General features: G+C 39.9%; 1 protein-coding gene across 3 annotated transcripts in view; it reads left to right on the top strand.

Moving 5' to 3' along the window:
* The first annotated feature begins 4,575 nt into the window (after window positions 1-4,575).
* The window catches only part of LOC139756683 (hemicentin-1-like), a 94,995-nt gene continuing 74,176 nt past the window's right edge, over window positions 4,576-25,394 (top strand). The window contains exons 1-2 of one of the 3 annotated variants that reach the window (XM_071676336.1): window positions 4,576-4,647; window positions 7,403-7,801. The gene's annotated coding sequence lies outside the window, so the exon portion shown is untranslated. Of the gene's footprint in view, window positions 4,648-4,740; window positions 4,871-7,402; window positions 7,802-25,394 lie in introns of those variants that run through there. The other 2 variants (XM_071676337.1, XM_071676339.1) reach the window with 2 other exon arrangements.

The raw sequence follows: 25,394 nt of genomic DNA, 5'->3' as shown, positions 1-25,394 counted from the left end.
ATATATATATATATATATATATATTTTTTTTTTTTTTTTTTTTCATACTATTCGCCATTTCCCGCGATAGCGAGGTAACGTCAAGAACAGAGGATATAATAAAATAAAATAAAGAGGATATAATAAAAATAATATAATAAAAAGATTAATTGTTAAAAGACTATGGACATGCTTAAGCATTTTTTTCAATCGACGTAAAAGTCTACGGACTTACCTACCCGCACTTCACTACTGCTATTGTAAGTCAATTATGGATGGGTAAAACCGTAGAGTTTTTTCACGTCTGTGAATTATGACTAATTCATACGATTATGTATTAAGACATGGTAATTCATTGCTATTTTCATTGTTATGTTATGTTTGCGATGGTGAAGTAATGATTGGCAAGTACATAGACAGTGTTATACAACCAAAGATTTATCATATTTCTATATCTGCATTTGAGGATCTGAAGACATTAGAAAAAATATATATTTTCTTTTTCTTTTGGTGAAGAGTGTAGGAATAAGTTCCTCATCTTCTCCTCAGGGTTGGTGAGATGCAGTTTGATCTGCTTAATATACCATAATGCGATATACAGGACGCATCTAATACAAAGTTGATAGTTGACGTAAAACTTATGTATTTCGCGGAGAGGAAGCTATTTTCACTAACTGTTGTCATCGAAAATATATTTTCCTTTTAGAACTGAATAGGTCGAGTTACATCCACCAACCTTGGTGTATTCAGCCAGCCTGACCAAACTATGAACCACACACACACACACGCCTAATTACTATATATGACACCTCAGGTTTTACCCCTCGCCGTGGCCAGGTCCTTCTGTCGGAGGATCACAAGTACCACACACCCATCTTGTAGATCATTGATAGATGATCTCAACTGAGATCCTACGTTCTTCTTTTCTTGTTTGGCTAAGGAGGAGTCCAATGTAATTCTAGTGTATGCTAGATAGGTTTTGAAGGTCTAATGATGTGAGATATATTCTAAACATCCTTTCCGCTCCTGAATATTTTTTTTCTTGCCAAATTTTCCCATATTCATTCTTATTTCATGAATATTATCTACCTGTTTCCCCTCATACGCTCTATTGATTTCTATGTGTTTCGCATTCATCTCACTTTAGAAAATGTTTCCAATTCATTTCACCTTTATGCACGTCCAGTTATGATTTCTATTTAAAAACATTACATATTTGTTCATCCTTATATCTAACCGTATCAAAGGTGATCTTCTTAATGATATAAACTTGAAATAGATATCTGATAACATCTATCTAAACAGAACAATATCATACCCGTAATACATCACTGCTCAGGAAACGAGTTAAAAAGAATATGTGCTATACACAGTTTATTCATCTTTGTGTGACGACACACTACATCCTCGTCATCACGTGAGATGAAGTGTGAAGAATGTGAGCTTGCTGGAGTGAGGTTGTGGTGCTTCTTGTGTCTGGCTGTTATATTTCGCTGCTTGTTTTAATTTCTTTGGCTCTGTCAGCCTTAGTTTGCTGCCTGGTGTTGGTATCAGCTGCCTCTGATGTAATTTGGTGATATCCTTATCGTTGTTACGTGGTGTTAACTCTAGGTGTTACGTGGTGTTAACTCTAGTTAACAGCAGTTGCCTGGGTTGTTATCTAGTGTCGGTGTTATCTGTGATACCTGGTGTTGGTGTCACCTACTTTATCTGATGTTATCTGTCATACCTGGTGTTGGTGTCACCTACTTTATCTGATGTTATCTGTTATATCTGGTGTTGGTGTCACCTACTTTATCTGATGTTATCTGTTATATCTGGTGTTGGTGTCACCTACTTTATCTGTGGTACTTGTTATATCTGGTGTTGGTGTTATCTAATGTTACTGTTACGTTGTTTAGCTGTTAATCGGGTGTTAGTGTTATCTGCATGAATTGTTATCTGATCTTGGTACTATCGCCTTTAATTTCTATGGCTTAAAGTTGTATTTTACATCTTTCTTTAACAAACTATATAACGCTTTTATTCGTGAAGTCTGGGAGTAGAGGAATGGACACTATGGATTAGAATTAGAAATAAAACAAAACATTCATGTTACTTGATCCTTTCATCGTAATGACACTGGCTTAAAATGATCTTCAAACTGAGAAAAATAAACCCTAATCGAAAAGCGATCCAATAGACAGATTAACATTATAATTGTAATGGCGCTTGATAGATATCAGATGCAATGTTTCTTTGTTATCATTACGGACGGATGATAACATAACGTTACTTAAATCACCATCATATTGTTTCCTAGAGATGCGCAACGTTAACTCAACGCATGAATATTTCCCTTTTTCAAGAATAAATCCCAAAGTTTATAACTAAAGGAATGACCATTGTGCAAGCGGACGTACATAGGAATACGCACGGGCGAATCTGATGGCCACACGCGCTTCTCTCTGACGATGTGAGATGAATATAGATATATGTGTCATTACCGAGGAAGAGGAAAGAGCTATTGCTGCATGCGTTCTCTCGCTCCCCCACTGCTATTTTGCACAAGTGTTCTGGTCTGGTGCATTATCCAAGGTAGTACATTCTTATAGTTTATGCTACCTGCATAAACTATATATATATATATATATATATATATATATATATATATATATATATATATATATATATATATATATATATATATATATATATATATATATATATATATATATATATATATATATATATATATATATATATATATCTTTCTTTTCTTTTAAACTATTCGCCATTTCCCGCGTTAGCGAGGTAGCGTTAGGAACAGATGACTGGGCCTTTTTTGGAATATCCTCACCTGGCCCCCTCTGTTCCTTCTTTTGGAAAATTAAAAAAAAAAACGAGAGGGGAGGATTTCCAGCCCCCCGATCCCTCCCCTTTTTGTATATATATATATATATATATATATATATATATATATATATATATATATATATATATATATATATATATATATATATATATATATATATATCAGCATCGACAGTCGATGCATCGCCAACACAAAACACCAGGAAGCAAGGCTACCTTTAGAGAGAGAGAGAGAGAGAGAGAGAGAGAGAGAGAGAGAGAGAGAGAGAGAGAGAGAGAGAGAGAGAGAGAGAGAGAGAGAGAGAGAGAGAGAGAGAGAATAAGAATTACCCTTGTGTCCATAACACGCGCAACCAAGACAAACTCATGGGTATGGATAAACCTTGTTACCTATAGAACTCTTTATGTCCGGAATTGGCACGAAATATTAAGATTCACATGAATATTCTACATAACAACCAATATTCGTATGTAATCACAACTTCTCTGACTTGAAAAATAGAATACTCGAAATTTCAGTTCTTAAACTTACATTACAGTTTATTTCCTCCTCATTACATCAATTTATCGTTGAATTATAATGCTAACGATAAATTACCATTTAATTTCAATCTATGTTTCTATTACTTTCTATTACCATAATAGAAAAAGCTCTTTAGCTTCGTGCCCTCCATATTGTCATCCTAGACTCAGGGTTTTCATATTTCATTGGAATAGTTGAAGAATATTACGTATATTAATAGATACGTTCTCATGCATGACAAAAGAATGTATAATCAGCATTGCATGACCAGGGCTGACCTTTCTTCTTTTTTTTTTTTTTACCATGACCTTACATGACGTAGCAGGAAGATATTACGTGTCTGAATGACAGCTTGGAATTAACTGGGAAATTTGCATATCTGAAACAAAACATTTCGTCGTATTTTAATCATAAGAGACAATGTCTTTCGTCGTATTTTAATCGTAAGGGACAATGTCTTTCGTCGTATTTTAATCATAAGGGACAATATTCTCTTTAAAAAAATGGTGATGCTCTTTTTTTTTCCAACCTTTTGTTTCTGTTGAGTTTTGGCTCCCTTGGTTTTGTGTGACCTCCTGTCACACCAGATGATGGAAATGTATTGAAATCGTGATTCACTTTTATGAATCCAGTCCTCCATATTTCATCAAAGCCTATACCAGCAGTGCTTGCCTTTTTTTCCCCCCTTGTCTCTGAGTGAAATCCCTTCTTTCACCTCCCATTTAAATGATATCAAGCAAGTTGATATATCATGAATGAATCTTTCATATATCGGTATAAAATCATCCCCTTTTTTTTTTGTCTGTGTGTGTGGAAGAAAGTGACTATCTATTTACATGTTACTAACCTGAGTACATATTACATTTCCTATTGATATATGGCTTAGAGCGAACATTGATAATGACCACGTCTGCTTTAAGCGCCCGTGAGAATCACTTACAGAAGTGAAAAGCTCCTCATAGTAGCGAATATTCTTTTTTTTTTTCTTAAAGCTCTTTCCACCCTGAAGTTCTACCCTCCACAGTCATCACCCAGCGACGCAAGAGTGACCCTCTAGCGTTGCCGTCCAGTTCGTGTGAAGAACAGGGCGAGAATATTGTCGAGGTTCTGCGGAGTGTTGGGTCCCTCCTGGCGCCTGCGCAGTTCCCTTCCTCCCTTCCTCCCTCCTTCCTCCTCCTCCTCCTCTACCCCGGCCGCCTCCCCGTAGTCCGCCACCAGCAGAACACAAACGACCGAGCGCCCGCTAGAGATAGTCAGTCCGGGTTCGACTCGGAGGTGGGCAACACTGCCGAGTGAGAGCTGGTAGAGGGAGTGAGGCGCGAGCGTCAGTGAGCTAGTGTGTCTTGGGGAGAGAGAGCGAGAGAGGGAGAGGAGAGAGAGAGAGAGAGAGAGAGAGAGAGAGGGAGAGAGGGGGAGAGGGAGAGAGAGAGAAAGAGAAGAAGAAGACGAAGAAGAAGAAGAAGAGGAAGAGGAGGAGATAACAAGGGGTTTAGCAAGGAGAACAGTCAAGAATTGGTGAGAGAAAGAGAGAGGAAAAAAAATATGGACGTATTTGATAAGATGTGATCACATTTGACTTCGTTATACTAACGTGGACTTTATGATTTACGGTGGAGAGAAAAATAAGACAACAAAAACAACAACAATCCTTATATATTTATATATACATATATACTATGGCTCTTGGCAGTGTCAACCTCAGCCAGAAGCTGTTTCCAGAGACTGAGGGTGTGTGAATAGATCAATGAAAATAACATCGTCTGATAACAGAAGAGTTTTGCCCCCTAGAGATGAAACTGAATTACTTACAAAAAACAAAAAATAAGCGGATCAAATGTATCATTTATTCTCCTAAGTACATTGTTAAGTTACATGGGAACTGAAGTGAAGGCGAACGGGGAAAAAAGAGAATTTCTCTTCGATGTCTACACTAGCAGGAGTACGAGTTAGCATTAAGATACAGCAGGACAAACTACGATATAGAAGAACTGGAAGATAAGAATATAGTTTTGATCATGCCAGTAGGTTTTAGAAATATGATATAGATATAGCGGAGGAAATTGAATTTACTGAATATATTCTGGTGGTGATTATGGAATGTAACATATCGACTGGAAATGATCAGTTCTGATAGTTTATTTGCCTTCTAAATATCATAATACCTTTTTGAAAATCGATACACACTCCATAGAAATCTTCATCGATGGTTCAGTTCTTTTTCTTATATTACAGTACCCACTGTAGCATAATGGACACTCATGTATCTGTGGTCAAAATGATATATTTTCCTTCAGTATTTTTGACGTTCTGTAAGAACTCGTTCGCTATCCTCAATCACCTTGATTCTTTTTTAATTTTACGCAAATTAAGAAAAAGGGAAGAAAATATTTTTCTGGGTGATACTAAACCGGTTTTTCTCGAGCTTTCGACTGTGGCATATCTTTAATTCATGACAGAGTGCGAATGCTACAGTCAAGAACCATGGCATTACAGACTTAACGTTTGCAACGAAGGAATATCACATGGCCGACGGGATAATATGAACCCCCATAGGTTCTGGCATTGGTGAGTCTTACAATTGTTAGATTTATATGGGGTTTTCTGCTCAATTTTTCGGTAGTAATAACATCTATTTCATCGTTGGCAGTGTCTATATGGGATATGTATATATATATAGACCAGGCAGACTGTCTATTTCACCGCTGGCAGTGTCTATAGGGGATATATATATATATATATATATATATATATATATATATATATATATATATATATATATATATATATATATATATATATATATATATATATATATATATATATATATATATATATATATATATATATATATATATATATATATATATATATATATATATATATATATATATATTGACCCTGTAGACTGTCTCGCTATAAGCGAATCGTAAGGATTTAAATTTCTTAATTTTGCTCTTGCGTTCATTTCTATTTTGTCTTTAGTGTATACAACTTCCTATAGTTCATTTTCATGGTTCGTCCTTTTATGTACGATGTCCAAAAGAGGATACATAGATCCAACATCTTGAAATGGTTAAGGAAAGGGAATTGGCTCGTATTTGCATTTCCTTGAATTTTATCAGTACTTATCAGTGCCTTATCGCCCTCATCACCACCAGTGCTCCCATATCCTTGACTGAGTCACCAACGTCCCCGTCTCCAACACTAGGAGTCACCAACGTTCCCGTCTCCAACACTAGGAGTCACCAACGTTCCCATCTCCAACACTAGGAGTCACCAGCGTTCCTATCTACTTCACTAGGAGTCACTAACTCTCCCTTCTCCAACACTAGGAGTCACTAACTCTCCCATCTCCAACACTAGGAGTCAGCAACGTTCCCATCTCCAACACTAGGAGTCACCAGTGCTCCTATACCATTTACCATAAGCCACAAATGATCCGATCTCCTTCACCAGAAATCACCAATGCCTCAGTCTTCCTGACATCCAGTCACCTACGCTCTCACCGACATGTTCCTCAAACTAGTGAAACATTCTATGTTTGGCTTCACTTAAAACCACAGATTTTCTCACTAAATTCACTTACGACATTTTGATTAGATTTTGCAGTTTTGACAGTCGTATTCAGTTCTTTTCAAGGATGAATTCTTTTTTAATTTAGCACTAGTACAACGAGAGTACTTTGATAACCAAAGGCTGCAATTATTCATCTTCACAGGACGAGACGTCCGAGTGTAAATATAATTATTTACAATGATTCTATTTCACGGTAAATGTTCGGTCAGGACCCGACACAGATCTGTCTTTGGTGGTGACCAAATTCGCCCTGGAGGCAGAAACAAGCCGTTCTGACTAATTACCCTACGTGCTTTCCCGCTAATTATTCCTCCTATTACATCCTAATTGCCGGTTCGACCATTAAGGAAATATATGACGGGCGAAAATTGTTTTTTTTTTGTGTGTGTATAATGAATCGACCCTACGTAAATGACAGCGGGTCTCAATATGAGTTTAACGAGGGATAATGACTAGTTCCACGTCTTACAGATGATAACGGAAGCAAACGACCCCATAAGTCTGTGTACTTCATCTTCCAGCAAAAGACCAGTTAGAACAATAGACGAAATGGCTCTTTAAGTGCACCTGGGACCTGGACAAAGGAGTGACTTGATAGAAACAGGTTATAGTCATTCTAAGGCTGATAATTCTATTCTTTTGCCTGGAAACACAATCTCTTTTTTCATATATAAAACCATGGCGCCAAGAGCCATCATTGCTGTGTGAGACTTTATATAGAAACTGTAGTGATCAAGAGTCAAGTGGCAGGAGAGGAAACTTAGCCAGCAAGAGAGAGAGGAAGAGCACTTGAGTTGCTTTTCCTTTTCTTTTTTTTTTCCTTGTACGTCACTGCTTCTTCATCAGGACCAGGAGCAAGGAAGGTTGCAGGTAAGACATCTATTTTTTTTTATATATATATCGTTTTGCTCTCTCTCTCTCTCTCTCTCTCTCTCTCTCTCTCTCTCTCTCTCTCTCTCTCTCTCTCTCTCTCTCTCTCTCTCTCTCTCTCTCTCTCTCTCTCTCTCTCTCTCTCTCTCTCTCTCTCTCCTTCATCATCTGCTCTATTGATTATCCCTCGTTTCTCTTCCCCCTTCCCCCCCCCCCCCTCTCTCTCTCTCTCTCTCTCTCTCTCTCTCTCTCTCTCTCTCTCTCTCTCTCTCTCTCTCTCTCTCTCTCTCTCTCTCTCTCCCCAACCATGAAAGCTGAATACATTAAAACTTCGCGCGTGTGTGTCTGGAGCGACACACTCAACATGTTATCACTGTTATCCACCGATTAACACGGTTATCCTCAGATCTCTTCGTGTAGATAACAGTCTCAGTGATTAGAATCAAAGGCAACCAAGATAACATCTGCTTAGTCGAGGTATACAGTGAAGTCTTTCTCTCCTCATTTTCTCTGCTGAGTTCTCATGATTGACGTAAAGCCATGTAGTTTATTAACATTGCTTTTAGGGGGTTCTGAAAGTACCTGGTAGAGGATCGATGTTGCTTTTAAGGGGTTCTCAAAGTACCTGATAGAGGATCGAGGCACATGAGGATCGATATATGCTTATAGGGGTCTCTCAATGTACATGATAGAGCATCGAAGCACGTAAGTCCTCAAAGATATGTGGTACTTTCACGTTTTTGGAGTCTTAGATTTCCTTAAGGCTTAAGTTACATCTACCATCAAATTGAGGGAGAAGCTTCTTCGTTCTCTGTATACTTGGGAAGCCACAGTCATTGGGGTTGATGCCATCACTATTTTCCTTCCGTTTTGGCGATGAAGACAAGATAAACCTGAGCTGTGTAGAAATACCCGTGCTGACCAGGACCTACATCACCCCCCACAGCTGCCGCCCTTGACTTGATTGTTTTTTTTCATAATGACTGCCACTCCACGAAGTCGTGTGTCCGCTTCATACACACACACACACACACACACACACACACACACACACACACACACACACACACACACACACACTTACACACGCGCGTGGCGACACGGGAGAAAGAAAAATGATAAAGGAAAACATACAGATGCAGGAAGCACTTCCACTGACGTACCACTGCAAAGGCACCTAGAACGGAAGGAAGGGCAACGCCCTCGTAAACATTTTGGGAGAGAGAGAGAGAGAGAGAGAGAGAGAGAGAGAGAGAGAGAGAGAGAGAGAGAGAGAGAGAGAGAGAGAGTGGTTAATCTTTATGGTACACATTTTTGAGCACTGAATCAGCTTCTCTTTTTCAAATGGGGCGTTTGGGTTGTGTGTACCTGGTACTTCATATCTTCTCATATTCTCGCCCCGTCAAAAATAATATGTACAACATAGAGAGACAGAGAGCGACATAGATGATGACACGACACTTGTGTATCGTGGAAGTACAGATACACAGGACACACACACACACTGACCAGGGAGGTACTACTATTGTCTGGGGTGTAAGAAGGGGCGGTTAGCGACAGCGGCTCAATGTATCAACACGGCAGTGTCTGTCACGTTTCACCCTCAGGCGCAGGTAGCTGGGTTTCGCTTTTTCTACGTCTTATATACATGAGTTGCTGGTATTCATTACACACACGCACACACACACACACACTTGTAACACATAACACTGGACAGCATGAATCTTACATAGCTTTTTTCATTCGTTTTCAACAAAATAAAGAGCCGTCAAAAAACGTCTCACTTCAAAGGAAAACACCCACTTTTTTCTCTTACTGAGAGTATCGTAGCCGTAGCCTCTAGCAGCAGTGTTTTTGTTAAGGTGGCCTGGGTAACATTAAGACCCCTTCAGAAAGGGGTCCTTGGGTAATCACACACACACACACACACACACACACACACACACACATGTGTATATGTATATATATATATATATATATATATATATATATATATATATATATATATATATATATATATATATATATATATATATATATATATTCACCGTAATCATGTAATCGTATACCTTACTCCTGAATGCACTTTGAGTACCGAACCTACTCAACCCTTAACACATATGAGAATAGCAGGAAAATGGAACATAGTATGATTAGAAAATCATTAACGCTAAGTGACCTTGTCCTTCAATTCAGCCTGACCCCATCCTGACGAAGTAGGATTAGATCCTTTGACCTCTGACAAAGGCCTAGTGGAGACCCTATACCAAAATGATGGTACCTTGATACCATCTACCACCGAATGTGGCACGCGGTAGTATCCTACAAGCCTCCCCTCGCCCTTATGATAAGGGGAACATTATCTGATAGCCACCAGCAGACCATAAGTCTATAACTCTAGAGAGTTATTGTTATCTCACGCAATACGACTTACTGTATGACTGTAGGAACCTTGTGTCTCACAACAAGAGAGCTAAGTGCATACAGATCTTCCTTCGCTCGCGTTTTGCCAACACTGGGAAACAAGGTGTGTCAGGAACGATTGAAATCCAATCCTCCTGAGGTGAACTTGTCATATCCAGAGGGTAGGATGATATTCTTTTATAAGAAAAAAAAAGAAAAGAAAAATCTTCGTCATTCAAGAATATCCTGTTTCCATCAAGTGCAGAATATTTACCTGAGATATTCATAGCTTGTTTGTGAGTGGCAGTGGAGGTGGACGAGGAGGAATGACACAAGGAATTGATTCTAGCGGGATACCCAGCACAAGGGAGAGATACATTACAAGATTGGACACAATATGACGCCTATCAGAAACTGTGGTCGTCCATAGTTCACAAGATTGGACACAATGTAATTCCTATCAGAGTCTGTGGCCTTCCATATTTTGCAAGATTGGACACAGTGTGATGCCTATCAGAAACTGTGGTCTTCCATAGTTCACAAGATTGGACACAATGTGACGCCTACCAGCGTCTATGGTCATCATAAAAGGACCTAAGGCTATGATTTAAGAAGAACGTATTAATGCTTTAGAGATTTCATCTTTTTTTTGATCGGCCATATCCTTATTCACCTATCGACGGATGGTAAAATATTTGGAAAAGCCATAAATGTAACTTAGTCTCTGTGTCAATTAAATTATATAATGATGAACATTACGAATAATCATGAGTATTATCTGATTATATTTGTCTTGATATTATATGAACATAAGCTGCATTTAACTAAAGATATGATTAGAAATTAATTAAGATGATTAATACTCACCTAATGAAACCTCGGAATAGGGATTCGAGTAATCATATGATATTATCATAAATAACTACAGGTTCTTTACTGAACAGAAAAATTATTAGAATAATTCTTACTTCTACGTTATCTCAAAATTTATATGTCTAGTCCCTTTAGCACGACCGCGCGTAACGACCACGGCACAACGCCCTGGTCTTTGACTCAATCCTGAAGACTGTCGTACTCAAGGATCGCACCGTCGCGTGCTCAAGGATCGCACTGTCGCGTGCTCAAGGATCGCACTGTCGCGTGCTCAAGGATCGCACCGTCGCGTGCTCAAGGATCGCACTGTCGCGTGCTCAAGGATCGCACCGTCCCGTGCTCAAGGATCGCACCGTCGCGTGCTCAAGGATCGCACCGTCGCGTGCTCAAGGATCGCACCGTCGCGTGCTCAAGAATCGCACCGTCGTGTGCTCAAGGATCGCACCGTCGTGTGCTCAAGGATCGCACCGTCGCGTGCTCAAGAATCGCACCGTCGCGTGGTCAAGGATCGCACCGTCGTGTGCTCAAGGATCGCACCGTCGCGTGCTCAAGAATCGCACCGTCGTGTGCTCAAGAATCGCACCGTCGTGTGCTCAAGGATCGCACCGTCGTGTGCTCAAGGATCGCACCGTCGCGTGCTCAAGGATCGCACCGTCGTGTGCTCAAGGATCGCACCGTCGCGTGCTCAAGGATCGCACCGTCGCGTGGTCAAGGATCGCACCGTCGTGTGCTCAAGGATCGCACCGTCGTGTGCTCAAGGATCGCACCGTCGTCCTCAAGGGATAGATGACTTGGCTTTGAGATCAGCATAGAGCTGGACTCCCTGATCCGTTTTTAAAACACGAGTAACAAAGGAGATTCCTTGAGGGACACTTGAAAAACACGTATATAACAATTTATAACAAAGCATTAAATGTAGTAATTTTTTCAATAATGTCTCCAGACCAATTCCTCTTTACTGAAATAAAGTATAAGTACCATTGATATGTATCACTGTAGACAAACACACTAGCCCCTTTTGAGTATCAGCCATCTGCTGAATAAGTCTTCGATTCCATCTTACAAATGGTTTCAACTACCCGAATAGCATCCTTTCTTAATCTTTTGGATCCTGCAATATACAATGAATCCACAGAATCTAATGCACTTCAGAAAAACAGAAAAAGTCGTATGAAACATTGCCTGTATCACGAGAGAAGATGGAGCTACATATTGCATGCTTGCTTGAACGCATGCTCAATATTTTTGGGCACTGGAGAAATGATTCACTCCCTACTATGATTAATGGCCTATCTCTCTACACCCTAACTACCTTGTAATTATACGACAATAACAGTCCTTCTTTTGGGACTATTTATGTCGAGTCCTACAGCTACTCTGTTGTATCTATATTACTGGCTAATTACATTTACACACTGTAATTTTGCACATAAATCATAATTAGTCACTCTAATTATACACTTTCCTCTACATCTCTATCATACAATAGTACACTCACACTGGATGAAGAGGAAGGGACAGGAAAGAGAGAGCATGTTTGGATGTCACATATTATTTACAAACAATCTTCGAAACCCTTATAAAAGTATGAGAGCATGAGTGTGAGTGAGCTGAAGAGGGTGTGCTGAAATGGCTTGGACATACGGAGAGGATGAGCGAAGAGAGGTTGATATGTTAGAATTGGAAGGGACTAGGGTAAATGGAAAACGAAGGAGAAGGTAGGGGGATGGAGTGAAAGATGATATGAAGGAGGGTGTGAGGCATGCGAGGATAGAGTCAAATGGTGCGATGTGGTATACGTGGGACGACGGGCTATCAATTGGCTGAACTAGGGCATATGAAGTGGTCAAGGGAAAGGTATGTAGGGCCTGGTTGTGGACAGGGGCCTCTGTTTTCAATGTATTTTACATTACAGCTGGGGAGCTGATGCGCACAAATGAGGCCATTCCGTGGCGCTACCTCACTGATGTGGGGAAATGGAGAACACATAAAAAGAATTATATGAATAAATAGATAGAAAGATGAATAGATGAATAGGCAGACAGAGAGATAGATGGACAAATAGATAGATAGATAGATAGATAGATAGAGAGGTATACAGAGAGATAGATAGACAAATAGATAGACAGATAGATAGATAGATAGAAAGATATGAATAGGCATAAATGAGTGATATTTCCACCTCGAATAGTCCATAAACTACACTTGTCTCTGAAGTAATATGGTGAAACACTAATGATATTAAGTTACAGTTGAAAGGGATACCTTTCCAAAGGGGGTTAAGTACGGCCAAATGGCGAGCCCCATTTTCCTTATCAGTCGTGAATAGATTTGGTAATATGATCAGGAGGGCTCGAGAGCTACAGCGGGTCAGGAGGCTAACCAACTTTTCATCGAATTAATATCACTGTCATACGCTGGAAATGACCGAGCGAATCAATGATCCTCGTTCGATGTTGTCATTCATTAACCTTTTAGTATGATCGAGTATCATGAGGTAGAATGTCATCAACTTTAACCCCCTCTATGTAACAGGAGAGAATATTCTAACTCACACGTATATATATATATATATATATATATATATATATATATATATATATATATATATATATATATATATATATATATATATATATATATATATATATATATATATATATATATATATATATATATATATATATATATATATATATATATATATATATATATATATATATATATATATATATATATATATATATATATATATATATATATATATATATATATATATATATATATATATATATATATATATATATATATATATATATATATATATATATATATATATATATATATATATATATATATATATATATATATATATATATATATATATATATATATATATATATATATATATATATATATATATATATATATATATATATATATATATATATATATATATATATATATATATATATATATATATATATATATATATATATATATATATATATATATATATATATATATATATATATATATATATATATATATATATATATATATATATATATATATATATATATATATATATATATATATATATATATATATATATATATATATATATATATATATATATATATATATATATATATATATATATATATATATATATATATATATATATATATATATATATATATATATATATATATATATATATATATATATATATATATATATATATATATATATATATATATATATATATATATATATATATATATATATATATATATATATATATATCTATTTATTTATTTATCTATTTACTTTTTCATCTATGATTAAAACCAGGACATTTCCATGATAGCGTCTTTGGCGTTACTCTTTTTTGACGCCTCCTCGGAGCCCGAGGTTGCGTTACGTTCAGCAACAGGGAATCCTAGACTCCTTTAGAGGGCAGAACGTCTTGGATGAGACTGGACTCATCATGACTGAGCCTCGCCAAAGGTGACATTTGCCAACGCGGTGTAACTTCGACTAGACAGAGTCATATAGGTTAATGAGGTTTACCGTACATGGGTGGATACAACAGGTGGGGAAAATAAAACTGCCATTGGCTATATTTTGTCTTCGATTGATTATACTGGACGGAGGCTATACGTGCAGCCTCATTAAGGAGCTTCTCCTTAAGAAGGAGTCTCCTACTGACCGTAGCGCACCCTTGGAACTCCAGGAATTCCATGAGGTGTGGTCGTTTTGGAAGGAGGAGAGGATACGGGGGCAGGCTCACATAGCAACCATGATGTATTTCGGAGTCGTATTTAGTCAGTTGCTGTGAAGTCGTATTGATTCGTCCAACTGACGAAGTTACTTACAGGAGACGTCTTGTGACCACTGACCAGAGGCCCGTCAACCGTGCAACATGTCAGTGCAAGACATACTCTCTCTCTCTCTCTCTCTCTCTCTCTCTCTCTCTCTCTCTCTCTCTCTCTCTCTCTCTCTCTCTCTGTAATTCACTTACTTCCAAATGACATTTTCTTGCCCCCTTTTTTCTGGGAGTTGAAAATCTAATCTCATTTACTGATTAAAACGCTTTATGCTAACGCGGTTCTCTACGGGGGACGAGATGAAGGAAATATAATACGGAACTCCGTTACTCAATTACCCTTTCCCCCGTTGTGTCCGGTTCAACCTCACAGTCCACCGCAGATCCGAGAAGCGCATGCTGGATTTCTTGGAATTAGCGGATCACTGGGAGTATGAGAATATCATACGCTTCATTCTATATACTTTTTTCTTTGCTGACACTACGAGCTCACTGCACAAAGGTTCATACATAGTTTTCATCATTGTCAGAGAACGTGGAAATATTACCCTTCCTGCTGTTATGCTTGTTCAATGCTGTTGATATATATTATATATATATATTATATATATATATATATATATATATATATATATATTATATATATATATATATATATATATATATATATATATATATATATATATATATAATATATATATATATATATATATAGATTATATATATATTATATATATATATATATACAATCTGGAGAATCGAATGCTGTAATATATATATTATATATATATATACAAAGGCAAAGGGGATAAGAGTGAGTGCTCAAATTACAGAGGTATAAGTTTGTTGGTATTCCTGGTAAATTATATGGGAGAGTATTGATTGAGAGGGTGAAGGCATGTACAGAGCATCAGATTGGGGAAGAGCAGTGTGGTTTCAGAAGTGGTAGAGGATGTGTGGATCAGGTGTTTGCTTTGAAGAATGTATGTGAGAAATACTTAGAAAAGCAAATGGATTTGTATGTAGCATTTATGGATCTGGAGAAGGCATATGATAGAGTTGATAGAGATGCTCTGTGGAAGGTATTAAGAATATATGGTGTGGGAGGCAAGTTGTTAGAAGCAGTGAAAAGTTTTTATCGAGGATGCAAGGCATGTGTACGTGTAGGAAGAGAGGAAAGTGATTGGTTCTCAGTGAATGTAGGTTTGCGGCAGGGGTGTGTGATGTCTCCATGGTTGTTTAATTTGTTTATGGATGGGGTTGTTAGGGAGGTAAATGCAAGAGTCTTGGAAAGAGGGGCAAGTATGAAGTCTGTTGGGGATGAGAGAGCTTGGGAAGTGAGTCAGTTGTTGTTTGCTGATGATACAGCGCTGGTGGCGGATTCATGTGAGAAACTGCAGAAGCTGGTGACGGAGTTTGGTAAAGTGTGTGGAAGAAGAAATTAAGAGTAAATGTGAATAAGAGGGTTGAGGGTCAAGTCAATTGGGAGGTGAGTTTGAATGGAGAAAAACTGGAGGAAGTAAAGTGTTTTAGATATCTGGGAGTGGATCTGTCAGCGGATGGAACCATGGAAGCGGAAGTGGATCATAGGGTGGGGGAGGGGGCGAAAATTTTGGGAGCCTTGAAAAATGTGTGGAAGTCGAGAACATTATCCCGGAAAGCAAAAATGGGTATGTTTGAAGGAATAGTAGTTCCAACAATGTTGTATGGTTGCGAGGCGTGGGATATGGATAGAGTTGTGCGCAGGAGGATGGATGTGCTGGAAATGAGATGTTTGAGGACAATGTGTGGTGTGAGGTGGTTTGATCGAGTAAGTAACGTAAGGGTAAGAGAGATGTGTGGAAATAAAAAAGAGCGTGGTTGAGAGAGCAGAAGAGGGTGTTTTGAAATGGTTTGGGCACATGGAGAGAATGAGTGAGGAAAGATTGACCAAGAGGATATATGTGTCGGAGGTGGAGGGAACGAGGAGAAGAGGGAGACCAAATTGGAGGTGGAAAGATGGAGTGAAAAGGATTTTGTGTGATCGGGGCCTGAACATGCAGGAGGGTGAAAGGAGGGCAAGGAATAGAGTGAATTGGAGCGATGTGGTATACAGGGGTTGACGTGCTGCCAGTGGATTGAATCAAGGCATGTGAAGCGTCCGGGGTAAACCACGGAAAACTGTGTAGGTATGTATATTTGCGTGTGTGGACGTGTGTATGTACATGTGTATGGGGGGGTTGGGCCATTTCTTTCGTCTGTTTCCTTGCGCTACCTCGCAAACGCGGGAGACAGCGACAAAGTATAAAAAAAAAAAAAAAAAAAAAAAAAAAATATATATATATATATATACAAAAGAGCGTGGTTGAGAGAGCAGAAGAGGGTGTTTTGAAGTGGTTTGGGCACATGGAGAGGATGAGTGGGGGAAGATTGACCAAGAGGATGTGTGTGTCGGAGGTGGAGGGAACAAGGAGAAGAGGGAGACCAAATTGGAGGTGGAAAGATGGAGTGAAAAAGATTTTGTGTGATCGGGGCCTGAACATGCAGGAGGGTGAAAGGAGGGCAAGGAATAGAGTGAATTGGAGCGATGTGGTATACCGGGGTTGACGTGCTGTCAGTGGATTGAAGCAAGGCATGTGAAGCGTCTGGGGTAAACCATGGAAAGCTGTGTAGGTATGTATATTTGCGTGTGTGGACGTATGTATATCCATGTGTATGGGGGGGGGGGGGTTTGGGCCATTTCTTTCGTCTGTTTCCTTGCGCTACCTCGCAAACGCGGGAGACAGCGACAAAGTATAATAAAAAAAAAATATATAAAAATATATACAGCATTCGATTCTCCAGATTGTATTTTGATTCCTCTTACAGTAAAAGAGTTGAATCTTAAAGGACAATAAACCGGAAGGAGGCGTCAGTTCTCTGCCGTGCTCAGACACCTAGATGAGATGAGGATTTCACTGTGACATTTAGGTTTACTGCTAAGCCCTACCCACCTATCACTGATATGGTGACGTCTCTGGCCATAGAGCAATGGTCCCTCTGCTCTTTCCGTTGGTGTTGCCCTTGGCCTCAGCGTAAGACATACCGAACCCGGTCCTAATGGTGGATTATATGATCTATTGGAACTGATTCGTTTATGTATGTATCTACGTCAATGAGTCTTGCCCAGATAACGCACCTTTTAAGCAAACCGTCCGCGCCAAAGGAGTGAACGTTCTACGTAAACAACACAGCCCATTGTTAGCAGTTTCCATTTTCTTCCTGGAAATGTACGTATCTCACGTGACCTCTGATGAGGCTTCACGTATCCTTTCTGAGGGTCAGTGGACTTAATCGGGTTGGGAACTGACCACAAATTGTCAGCTATTTCTCCTACGATCTCGAAGTGAAAAGCCTCGGTTGATCTACATTTTTCTCAATGCCAAAAGTAAGAGAAATCAAAGGCCGTCGCCAATATTGTCCTTATGTTTATAGAATTTAATTTCTTTTTCGAGGTAAGTCACAAGGAAAATCAATGATAAAAGATTTTTTCTCTTTTTAGAGAGAGAGAGAGAGAGAGAGAGAGAGAGAGAGAGAGAGAGAGAGAGAGAGAGAGAGAGAGAGAGAGAGAGAGAGAGAGAGAGAGAAAGAGAGGGAGAGAAAGGGGGGGTGGGGAGAAATCTCATGAACTATGTATCAGAAATGTAATTCTTTTCGCCGGCTGCAAAAGTAATTTCGCTTTGGGGGAAGTTATTGTTGTCATATATCTATTAGACTTGAGAGGGGGCGGGCGGGCGGGCGGAGGATGCCCTGTTGGTGCGAGAAAAATCCCGAGGTGATCATCCATTTAATTGCAAAATCGATAAGAGTTTAGATTCTCACGATAACCACAGCTTGGCTTGTTTGATCGCATCGTCCTTCTCTTTTTTCTGTTATGATCGGGAGAGAACGGAACAAAATGATTGGCTGCCGGTGAGGAGGATTAATTAGGTTTTTTGATTTATTCATCGCTTCAAATACAGTTAGTTAATCGGCTCTGTTGTTTTTGATGATTTTCACCTCAAAAAAAAGGAAATATCATATTCGGAATATGTTTAGTTCGTAGGGTCGAGTTTGCGCTGGATATATTCAATAGACACTGCATTCTCTCTCTCTCTCTCTCTCTCTCTCTCTCTCTCTCTCTCTCTCTCTCTCTCTCTCTCTCTCTCTCTCTCTCTCTCTCTCTCTCTCTCTTTACCTCAGCCTGTAACCTTCACACCAACATTGTTTTTTCCCGTCTCGTTGCTTCACTCTGCCAAAGTCTGTGCTATCTTCACCATCAGACCGATTTCGCAGTGGTGCAACAAATGTGCTTTATCCATTTTCTAAGTTTTGCGCTTCATATAATCCTTGCTCTTGCTTTTGTCGTTGTTTTTATATTAACATCTCCTCTGTGTCAGTATTCTATTCACGCATCAGATGGGGGAGGAAGAGGGGGGGGATGTGTTTTACACTAAGGAGAATAGCTAGATAGAGAAAGGGTAAAGAAATATGCAAATTAGTGATGAAGATGGGTATTACCTGTATTAAAGTCATCATCGTCCTAGTCTATGTATCTGTTAGCTTAGGTAAATACAGATGAACCTCTGTATCAGTGATATCAGTTGAAGATAAGCAATGATTAAGATAAATGATAAGGATAACATATGACGAGGAAGAAATATGTTCAGATAACAGAGGAGATAGTATGAAGGGAGAGAATAAGGTACGAACTGTAGGACAGAGAGGGAAGACAGAGAGGCGAAGTGAGGAATAAAAATGGTTCAGAGTGCATCTAGAAAAGGTGGAGAGGCTTAAAACAAGGGGTGAAAACTGCAGGTGATTTGAAGGAGGGAAAAAAAAAGGTGTGAAGAAATATAGAGAAATACACGTACGGGGAGAAAAAGGAACAGAGGGAGGAGGTGGGAAAGGTGTGAGGGATGATTGGGTGAATGAGTGGGGTGTGTGTGGAGTTCCACACGTGATTGGGTGAAGGTGGAGGAGCATATGCAGCACATACACACAGAACTAGGTAGGTTGAGGATCCTATGCAGCAGCTCCACACAGTAATCTAATTCAAAAATCAAATTCGCGGTGGTAGCTCACACTCGAGAGTAATCATATCTAATAAGTGAAGTATTTTTTGAATACTTACGGAGCGCAGGAGCCAGCTGCTTTGAGCGGCCTTTGTCAGATGGCCTGTCGATAAATCTTAAGAGAATGCAAAAGGTGGCTTTAAAACTGGCAGCGGGCTACCTCCAGGGAAATTATCGAGGGGAAATATGACGCTTGGACGAGAAAATAATTCACACAGCATCTGGGTCAGAGAGAGAGAGAGAGAGAGAGAGAGAGAGAGAGAGAGAGAGAGAGAGAGAGAGAGAGAGAGAGAGAGAGAGAGAGAGAGAGAGAGACAGAGACAGAGAGAGAGATTACTCACCTAATGGAAATTGGAGCTTCAGTATCCCTCACGGATTGGCTCACAATATGCTATTAAAGCTAAGGAGAATACGAGACAATTAGGGTGAGGCAAACAACAGCGGGTACCTGGAAGGTCGCTGGATATACAACAGAGCCATGAGACCCAGGCTGAAAGGATGGTCTGTGAGGTGTAGCAGCAACAGCAGCAGCAGCAGTAGTAGCGGGATGGTGTGTGGGTAGAGAGAGAGAGAGAGAGAGAGAGAGAAAGAGAGAGAGAGAGAGAGAGAGAGAGAGAGAGAGAGAGAGAGAGAGAGAGAGAGAGAGAGAGAGAGAGAGAGAGAGAGAGAGAGAGAGAGAGAGAGAGAGAGAGAGAGAGAGAGAGAGAGAGAGAGAGAGAGAGAGAGAGCCGCGCCACGTCTTGTACACTGGTGATGGGTAGCACCATTCATATCTTCAGTGGTCAGGATGACATGGTATATGTAGTGTTGGAAGCCATGGTATTGAACCATTTACAAAGCGACAGAGGTAGGGGAACATACCATCAAACATGGCGTTGGATCAGGATCGTGCAATACCTACACTGCAGAGATACAGTGTACGAAACAGTGACGAATATATATATATATATATATATATATATATATATATATATATATATATATATATATATATATATATATATATATATATATATTCTTTTTTTTTTTCTTTTTTTTTTCGCTGTCTCCCGCGTTTGCGAGGTAGCGCAAGGAAACAGACGAAAGAAATGGCCCAACCCACCCCCATACACATGTCTTGATTCAATCCACTGACAGCACGTCAACCCCGGTATACCACATCGCTCCAATTCACTCTATTCTTTGCCCTCCTTTCACCCTCCTGCATGTTCAGGCCCCGATCACACAAAATCTTTTTCACTCCATCTTTCCACCTCCAATTTGGTCTCCCTCTTCTCCTCGTTCCCTCCACCTCCGACACATATATCCTCTTGGTCAATCTTTCCTCACTCATTCTCTCCATGTGACCAAACCATTTCAAAACACCCTCTTCTGCTCTCTCAACCACGCTCTTTTTATTTCCACACATCTCTCTTACCCTTACGTTACTTACTCGATCAAACCACCTCACACCACACATTGTCCTCAAACATCTCATTTCCAGCACATCCATCCTCCTGCGCACAACTCTATCCATAGTCCACGCCTCGCAACCATACAACATTGTTGGAACCACTATTCCTTCAAACATACCCATTTTTGCTTTCCGAGATAATGTTCTCGACTTCCACACATTCTTCAAGGCCCCCAGAATTTTCGCCCCCTCCCCCACCCTATGATCCACTTCCGCTTCCATGGTTCCATCCGCTGCCAGATCCACTCCCAGATATCTAAAACACTTCACTTCCTCCAGTTTTTCTCCATTCAAACTCACCTCCCAATTGAATTGACCCTCAACCCTACTGTACCTAATAACCTTGCTCTTATTTACATTTACTCTTAACTTTCTTCTTTCACACACTTTACCAAACTCAGTCACCAGCTTCTGCAGTTTCTCACATGAATCAGCCACCAGCGCTGTATCATCAGCGAACAACAACTGACTCACTTCCCAAGCTCTCTCATCCCCAACAGACTTCATACTTGCCCTCTTTCCAAAACTCTTGCATTCACCTCCCTAACAACCCCATCCATAAACAAATTAAACAACCATGGAGACATCACACACCCCTGCCGCAAACCTACATTCACTGAGAACCAATCACTTTCCTCTCTTCCTACACGTACACATGCCTTACATCCTCGATAAAAACTTTTCACTGCTTCTAACAACTTGCCTCCCACACCATATATTCTTAATACCTTCCACAGAGCATCTCTATCAACTCTATCATATGCCTTCTCCAGATCCATAAATGCTACATACAAATCCATTTGCTTTTCTAAGTATTTCTCACATACATTCTTCAAAGCAAACACCTGATCCACACATCCTCTACCACTTCTGAAACCACACTGCTCTTCCCCAATCTGATGCTCTGTACATGCCTTCACCCTCTCAATCAATACCCTCCCATATAATTTGCCAGGAATACTCAACAAACTTATACCTCTGTAATTTGAGCACTCACTCTTATCCCCTTTGCCTTTGTACAATGGCACTATGCACGCATTCCGCCAATCCTCAGGCACCTCACCATGAGTCATACATACATTAAATAACCTTACCAACCAGTCAACAATACAGTCACCCCCTTTTTTAATAAATTCCACTGCAATACCATCCAAACCTGCTGCCTTGCCGGCTTTCATCTTCCGCAAAGCTTTTACCACCTCTTCTCTGTTTACCAACTCATTTATATATATATATATATATATATATATATATATATATATATATATATATATATATATATATATATATATATATATATATATATATATACAGAGAGAGAGAGAGAGAGAGAGAGAGTAGACGGACGAGGTAACATACTCCTTCCATTACTGTATAACTGAGTAACATCATGCCTCACATTATAGCCGGACAAGATAGTAACGTAATACTCTAGTATAATGGGTCATGGTTTCAGTACGGTGGTGTTATCACATTTACACTGAAATGGAGAGGGATGGTACGATCTACACTGTGGCTGGGATCTGGGTAAGTCGCTCGCTGGTCGTCAGAGATGCTTTGCGCCTCTGTCTGACACGTTCCCTTATATATCTTTTCATGATGGCTTGTCTCATTTTTTTAACCTTGCCTAGAATATTATATTTACACTATGGCGGGATAAAGGTATGTCATTTACACTATGGTAGGATATGAGATATGATATTTACACTATGGTGGGATATAGTATGTCATTGACACTATGGTGAGATAGGGTGTGACACTGACTTCAGTGGGATACTAAGGTTCTACAGTGTGGCCCCCCAAGCAATAAGACTTGCTTTAACCAGTGTGTGGGACTATCTCACTTGCATGGAGGCACATGGGAGGTCGAGCCAGAGGTGGGGTACTCCAGTCCAGCCCATCAAACAAGGCCCTCCAGCTTGCTTTTCCCAGAGGTGAGCAATACCAGTGGATGAGCCCAGTGTCTCTCTCTCTCTCTCTCTCTCTCTCTCTCTCTCTCTCTCTCTCTCTCTCTCTCTCTCTCTCTCTCTCTCTCTCTCTCTCTCTCTCTCTCTCTCTCTCTCCCCCGACAACGAAGCTTCAGGGCACACAAACCGACGAGACGCCCATGTCAGCTCCGACTCAAGCTGTGTGGAAAGTGGCAAAGTTTCGCTTTTAACAAGGACGTTTAATCCCCCCTTTATCTGCGTTAAGAGCGCTGCAGGAATTTTAAGAACACACGCGGCTGACAATTGTGAATATGGTCGTGTGGCTAAGGGTTCCCCGGCTTGCTTTAGCCCTTACAGACAGCTGGTTTAGGCGTTCTGCCACATTGCTGTAGAGTCTCGCATGCCAGTGTTAGTCCAATGAAGTCAGTCCTTTCTTGGTGCAGGAGTTCAGATGCATACGAGCTCTCGACTGCAGACAGTGTGGCACTATATGCTCTCTATTCTCTTGGGTAGGAACATGCTAAACAACAGAGGGTCGCCTTCCTTCCTTCGTCTTTCCCACGAAGACGATCTCACGAAGTCGACGAGAAATATTGATCTATCCGGAAGATACTATTATCATCCATTGCTGTTAATATACTTTTTCTGTGGGTTTTTGGACGGCCTTTGACCACACTTAACATTGTACATAAAGGGCTTTTCAAAGAGCACCCAAATTCCATCATCTATATCGTACATCACCTCGGCAGCCTGGGCCCACAGATGCCTGATGCCTATCATCTGGTTAAAAGTGTCGTACAGCAAATAATACGTTCACTGTGAATACAAATCGGGTGAAAGAGTCATAATATTAAGCTCTGAACCTTTGATACAGAACTTCTCGATGCAACTAATACCTCATTTAGCATCAATTTTACCTAAAAAAAAAAAAAACGAAATTAAAGTTTCCTTGTCGTGCTGATGCTTACGTGGGACCTTTCTCCTAATCCTTGGCTGGGGCTTATGGGATCTTAGACTCTGGTTTAGTTCGTTGAGTCGTATTTGTATTCTGAAAACATGGCCACCCCTCCTGCTGGACAAATCCAGGCTGGGTCCATCGGCTTGGATAGAGACTTCTCATAGTCGAGGAGAGGAAAGAGAGGACCAGTAAGGAAAAGGGAGGCGAGCGAGTGAGATACATTGAATGACGGTGTGGAGAGAGAGAGAGAGAGAGAGAGAGAGAGAGAGAGAGAGAGAGAGAGAGAGAGAGAGAGAGAGAGAGAGAGAGAGAGAGAGAGAGAGAGAGAGAGAGAGAGAGAGAGGAGGGAAACGGAGCAAGGCTGGAGACAATTAGCCTACGAGAGAGAGAGAGAGAGAGAGAGAGAGAGAGAGAGAGAGAGAGAGAGAGAGAGAGAGAGAGAGAGAGAGAGAGAGAGAGAGAGAGAGAGAGAGAGAGAGAGAGAATAGAGAAGTGAAGAAAGCAGAACCAAAAAAGAAAAGGAGTCAGAAGATGGAAGGGATGGAAGGAAAAAAGGAAGGAAAAAGAGAAAGAAGAAATGCCACAGGCAAAAAGGTTTTGGTAATAACAGAGCCCAGAAAGAGGAGAGAGAGAGAGAGAGAGAGAGAGAGAGAGAGAGAGAGAGAGAGAGAGAGAGAGAGAGAGAGAGAGAGAGAGAGAGCAGCAGCAGCACAGACAGATTTCATCCTCAAACCATTCTGAGGAATTTACTGCCTTCTTTGCATTTATATTTTCAAATTTCGTTTTCCATGGGTGCTCCACTGAGCAAAATTCTTAGTGATATATATATATACATATATATATATATCTATATATGTATATATATATCACTAAGAATATATATGTGTGTGTGTGTGTGTGTGTGGAAAGGGAACTGTGGTGTCTGTGCATTACACATGACAGCTCGAACTGAGTGTGAACGAATGTGGCCTTTGTCGTCTTTTCCTAGCGCTACCTCGCGCGCGCGCGCGCGCGGGGGGAAGGGTGGGTGCCATTTCATGTGTGGCGGGGTGGCGACGGGAATTTATGAAGTCA

The sequence above is a fragment of the Panulirus ornatus genome, chromosome 23 (genome assembly GCF_036320965.1).
Source record: "Panulirus ornatus isolate Po-2019 chromosome 23, ASM3632096v1, whole genome shotgun sequence".
Lineage (NCBI taxonomy): Eukaryota > Metazoa > Arthropoda > Malacostraca > Decapoda > Palinuridae > Panulirus > Panulirus ornatus.
The sequence above is the reverse complement of the archived record's forward strand: the minus strand, read 5'-3'. Positions and strand labels throughout refer to the sequence as shown.